Genomic DNA, 6,136 nt, shown 5'->3' with positions numbered 1-6,136 from the left:
CTCTGCCTGCCTGCCTGTCTCCTGGCCCCGTGACGAGACATAGCCGGTGGCACATAGCGGTTTCCTAATACTGGAGAAAGAGCGCGGCTTTGGATGGGGCGATCGGCGCGCTTGCCTTTCCTCGGGCGGAGCGGCTAGGCTAGATCCCGGCTCATCTTTGCTGCTGCGCGCCAGGTAAGGTTTGCCGACGCTGCGCTCTCTAGGGCGCACGAAGAAGCAGCTTTTTTTCTTCCTGCCAGAGGGAGGAAAGTGCCCGTCAACCTCCGGGGTATCTATCTATCTATCTATCTATCTATCTATCTATCTATCTATCTATCTATCTTTGGTAGTGGTGGGGCTGTGCAGTGCAGCCGGCCGTTGGCTGTCTTGCTCGGCGTAACCTGTGCAGGGAGCAGTTCCGGCGATGCTGTCCCAGGGCTGGAGAAAAGATCGGACGGAGCCGATGACAGAGAGATCGCCTTCCACTCAGTTACTCGCTTCCCACAACCAGGTCTGCTAGGCAATCTGCTTCTTCCCGATCCTTAGGTGCCGGGAAAGTGGCGATTCGAATCCACGCTCGTGCCGTGGGGAGCGAGGCGGTGAGGAAGCGAAGCGCGCGTGATGCGAGCTGGAAAGCACCAGCAGCAAACGTGTATGCGCGCGGGGGGGGGGGGCGTGGAGTGGCATACTTCACAATGCCCTGCTGCACTTGCAGGCCTTCCGCAAAGTGGGGCTCTGGACTTCTGCCCCGACGGCATTGGTATTTGCGCTTGGGCGTAAAAAGAAGGAACTTTTTTCGGTTTTTTGAGTCGTGGGAGCGCTCAATCTAGTCTTCCAAGCAAGGGGATGCGAGCAACTCCTATGTTTTGCCTAAGCATGACCGTCTGCCCATCAGGTAGAGCGCTGTAAACTTGACCTATATTGATACTGTAATCCTGCGCGCGCGCACACACGTACTTACCTGGGAGTAATGTCACGTATTTCCGAGGAATCACGCACATGGTTGCTCTGTATCCGTTGTTTTCCCTTTCGCGATTCCAGAGGCTTGAGAGAATTAAATATCTGAGGCGCCGGTGCGCCGGCAGACTTTTGGGGACCAGTACTCTGTCGGGTGGCGCATTTGGAGACAAAGCTTATTCAGAAGTTAATTCCACCAAGTTCAGTGGCACTTGCTCTCCAGGCAAGAGCGCGCGTAAAATAGCAATCCCTCCTAGGGGATTGGATAGTTGTTTGTGGGCAGGTGTGACTGGAAACTACCTCTCTCTCTCTCTTTCTTTGTGTGTGTGGGTTGTGTTGTGTTGGATTCTGGGGCCAGATGTAGGAAGCCTTGGGGGTTGTTTTAAAATCGATGAGCTTGGAATAGTTGCTGGAGAGCAGAAGCTGGCGGAGCCAGCCACAGCTGAAGTGGACCGCTTTGTGGGAGAGCCTGGCCAAGCAGCTGCCCATGGGCACTGGGAGGCCGGGAGAGCGTTTGTGCCTCGGCTCTCTGGGAGCCATTTGGCTGGCTAACTGTGATGCCCAGCCAAGTCCTGGCAGGCCAGCGCCTCTTCTGTCGTAGGAAGGGTTTAACGTGCGGAGCTCAGTCTGTTTGGAAAGCCAACGCGCCGCATTGCACGAGATCGGAGCGGTGAGACCCGGAGCATGTGCAGAGTGCACTTGATCGCGCAGAACCATTACCGGCCCCTCCAAAGCGCGGCCGGAATGACGAGCTAAGGTGTTTTCAGTTTACGCAGAGTGCGAGCGCCTTCTGGAGGGGCCTGGGGAAATGATCTCGAGCGCAGCACTTCCGAAAGCGCGATCGTGTTTGTCCGGGAGGCGCGCGGGCAAACAGACCTATCTTCCCTGCCACCTCCCTTGTGCAGTTCCTAGTCTGCTCGAGACGGGGGTGTAAAATAAAGTCTCCTTTGTCCGTTCAGCGGCGAAACGTGGCAAGCCTGTAAAGGAGTGAGGAGTGAGGCAAGCCTGTAAAGCGAGAGAGACAGAAAGATGGATGATGTGTCCTCTCTTGTTGGTCGAGATCGAGGTGCGGAGTAGCCGGGCAGGCTCTTCCCTTCCCATCCGCTGTCGCCTTTCCCTCCCTCTACCGCCGCATACGGTTTCATTTCTTGCCTGAAACCTGAAACCTATCCAGGATAAGTGGAGGTGTGAAGGAGGTACGTCGAGAGGTAAAGACTCCCCCCACCCCGGAAAGAGTGAAATAAAACTTTTTTTGGATTCTCCTCTCGCCGCCTGCAGCGCACGAAGCGGGTCTCCTGCTGTTATACTCCTTTATCCGCAGACAGCCCCAGCCAAGCGTGGTTAATATGGCTGATCGCAGGAGATAAAGTGCGTGTTCATTCATTTTATCGGCGGACGAAGAGCTGTGCTTTAACAGGAGATCGTTTTAGAAATGAAGTACTGTACATGAGACGGAGGTGAGTGGAGAGTTCCCTTCCGTGTGGGTGCGGAGAGAGAATCCTTCTTCCCGTTTAGTCTTTCCATTTTGTAAGTTAATCACAGCTGAAAAACAGAACAAAACCCACCCACTCAACCGGGCAACTTTTGAGGTGTGCGCACATCAAAACTATAGGAACTATAGGAACGTTTTTTCTCAAGGGGGAGCGAGACAAATTGTACTGTGTTGCTGCGAGGATATGTATTAAGGGACAACTTCCCTTAACATAAGGAGCATCTGGAACCACTAGCCCCAGTTTATTGTGACAGTGACTGATGTCATCATGCCACTAAAGCCTGCTTGCTGCCTGGCCTGCGTGAAATAAATTCTGCATGCATTCGTTGGCATTATTTGCAAACTGTGTATTACGACCCAGGAAGCTTATACCATGGTGGGAGCAGATTGACTTAAAACGGCAACCTTATGCATACTTACCTGTGAGTAAGCCCAATTTAACATAGTGAGCTACCTAGCTGGAGCAGTGGAAGTGTTGGGAGACAAGAGAGGGTGTATGTGTAGATCAGGGCAGCGTATCAAACTAATTGCTAGAAAGTCCAAGCCACAGATATATAGACCTGATCAGTCCTCACTTTTGTATTAGCAGTCTGGTACCCTGGCATTAACATGCTTAACTGTGTCCTTTGCTTAACGGTAAGTGCAGGTGTCTGTGGCTAGGAAAGCATTTCCTGTCCATCATACTCCTTAGTTTTCAGGTAGCCAGCTGAGATGTTGTGGGCTGCTTGCTCCCTCCCCCCCCCCCCCCCGATTCCACACGCTGTAAAAATAAATAACTCACGACAGCGTATTCCCAGTATGCCACTCAATATATTCCAAGGTGCGCACACAGTAATTGCATGCAAACCTTTGCACAGATGTGTTTTCAAATTGCTTTGACATACATTTTCCCTGGCACAAGTTGTATTTGCGTAGCTGGCATTCTCTCCCCCCCCCCCTTTGCATGTTTTGATGGGAAGTAACTGAATTCATTTTTTGTGTGGTTTTTTTTTAAAAAGCATAATGTTTTACTGATATGCTGTAGTCTTCTGGTAAACCTGTGTATATAGAGACCCATGAAAGGGTATTCTTCTCTCTCTCTCTCTCTCTCTCTCTCTCTCTCTCTCACCAAATCATTCAAGAGAGGAAACAGTTACCCCTCAGCCCAGGGAACGAGTGGGTCAATTCTGGCGACTTACATTTATGATGATAATATTAAGTCTAATTAAAGACAGCAACACAGGGACCATCTGGGTGTTTGCAGCCTGTCTGGTCTTTGTATGGGAAAAAATATTGCGGCAATTCATTTTAATATTCAAAAAATATACTTAGAATCTTGAGTTTTATCATTTTTTATTTGGATTAGCCTTCTTTTGTCACCACCATGTACAAGCAGTGGTGGTTGATGCCCATTGAGACTAGTGGAGCAGAATTCAGGGAGGCCAACAGTAGGCGGAACCGGAGCCAATGAGAGGCAAGGCCAACTAATTCCAGTTTTGTCCTCATCCTTTTCCTTGCTGTAACTGAGCCTAAGTAAGAAGACAGGCAGCTGAGGTTTGGTGGGGCAGTGCCTCATTTGCCCTAATGGACCAGGCCCCACTTTTACGTGTAGGCCAATGTGCTTGAAAGAATCCAATTTAGAGATTATTTTGTTTATACAGAAAGTAAGTATACTATAATATACTCCATTCTGCATCGTCTCAAGTGCACTGTTAGCCCTTGCTAGAAAAATTGAAATTATGCAAACCTCTTGTTGCAACATGAACTGGCTTCAGGTGCTGAATGTCAAGATTTCTGGAATAGTTGAATTTTCAGAAACAACATCACCCCCGAATGAGATTTTGGAAAGAAAGATGCTTTTACAAGTGGCCCTCTTAGCAAAGCACCAGTTCAGTTTTGAAAATGAGGTTTGAAAAACTGCCCTTCTCGTTCCCACATGTTGGTTAAGATCCTGCTACTTATGGCAGAAACTCCTATGCTAACACTTTCCTTGAGGATGAGTGATGTTGAAACTGCATCCACTAGAGATTGAGCATGCGCTTGACATCATCGCCAGCCAATCAGGTGTTTTGGAACCACGCCCTGGCCAAAGCCATATTGCAATATGCATTTGGTGGTTTTGTTCCACTCCCTGTAATTGTGACAAGCGAACAGAGAACATCTCAGTCTGAGAACAAGTTCTGAGGGCCATTCCCAGCACCACATGCCCCCCCAAAACAAAAATATGTATCTGGCAGTTCAGTCCCATTTACATGGAAGATGCTGGGAAAGATGGAGGGCACAAGGAGAAAGGGACGACAGAGGACGAGGTGGTTGGACAGTGTTCTTGAAGCTACCAGCATGAGTTTGACCAAAGTGCGGGAGACAGTGGAAGACAGGAGTGCCTGGCGTGCTCTGGTCCATGGGGTCACAAAGAGTCGGACACGACTAAACGACTAAACAACAACAACATGTCCTGGGGATTTCTGTACTGTTTCTAAGTCAGTTAAAGTTATTTAATGGTAAGCAAAGTCTTAACGGTCATGGGATCCCAAAGGATTGCCTCCTTCCATATTAACCGGTCATCTTTGGAGATCCACCTCTGAGTCCCTTGATGTTAGGCAGATAGTGATCAAAGAGGTCCTGCTTAGTTTATATGGCATCCTCAGTGTGGAAAGCCTTTCCAAGATAGGTTAACCTGCAACAGAGTCTGATGTGTCTCCCAGAAAGCCTTTGTGTTTACCCAGCAGAACATCCAGCGGTCCTCTACAGATTTTACTGACTCTTCCTCTTTGATCTGGTGCTCTTGTTTTGCTGAGTTAATTCCATGCATTATATTCTGTCACTTTGTATTACGCTACCAAGCCAAGTGTAAGCTCCTTGTATGAATTCATAAGACCCTTAACGGCTTGGGTCCAGGATGTCTTAAGGACTGCCTGATTCCTTCCATCCATCCCTGATCAATGGAATCTTTGAAGGAGTTTCTGCTAGTGTTTCCCAATGGCTCAGATCCACCAGGAGCTGTGTGCTTATGATTGTGAGCGCGACTCTGTGGAGCTCTCTTTCAGCTAAGATCAGACACTTCCCCCTTCTCTAGGTGCTTTAATGAAGACCTTTCTAGTCTAGCAGGCATTTTAAGTAAGTTGCATCATGCCTAATTTATTGAATTTGTTTTTACTGGTGGTTTTTGTTTGTTTGTTTAAGCAACTTGACTGATGAGTATTACTTGACGGATGAGTCCCCCCACCTCGCCGCCCAATCGTTCTGTGAACTGTGTGGTGACCATCTAGGGCGAAAAGCTGCCTATAAATATTAGAAAGAAAGAAAGAAAGAAAGAAAGAAAGAAAGAAAGAAATAAAAAAGATTTAATCAGCCATATGTTAAGCACCCTTGGGTTTTTTGTTTTTTGTTTAAAAAAGCTGGAGGGTGGAATACCAATACCTTGGAAGGATAGATAGAAAGAATGAAAGCTTGGCTAGATCAAATATTCCATCTCTTGATTTAAGGACAATCATAATTTTCCTTTTGTCACAGTGACTAGAAAAGTGGACCATGTTAAATAACTAAAGATAGTTCCTGACACCATTTCAGCATCCTCTCTGATTCTGTTTATCCATGCATTTTCGTTTTGGAACTAATTAAATTGCACCAGTGCTGTCTGAGCTGTTCTATCTAACCTACGTAGTACAGAACAGATATGTATAGTGTGGCACACTACCTCAATCTCTGAGTGGTGCGAGATTCCAGGGG

General features: G+C 47.9%; 1 protein-coding gene across 1 annotated transcript in view; it reads left to right on the top strand.

Annotated features, from left to right (window-relative positions):
- Positions 1-2,184: 2,184 nt before the first annotated feature.
- Positions 2,185-6,136, top strand: part of TAFA4 (TAFA chemokine like family member 4) — a 126,770-nt gene continuing 122,818 nt past the window's right edge. Inside the window, exon 1 of the mRNA XM_083426824.1 lies at positions 2,185-2,393. The gene's annotated coding sequence lies outside the window, so the exon portion shown is untranslated. The remainder of the gene's footprint in view (positions 2,394-6,136) is intronic.

The sequence above is a fragment of the Podarcis tiliguerta genome (genome assembly GCF_965153285.1).
Source record: "Podarcis tiliguerta genome assembly, chromosome: 2".
Taxonomy (NCBI): domain Eukaryota; kingdom Metazoa; phylum Chordata; class Lepidosauria; order Squamata; family Lacertidae; genus Podarcis; species Podarcis tiliguerta.
This window is presented reverse-complemented; position numbering and strand designations above follow the sequence as displayed.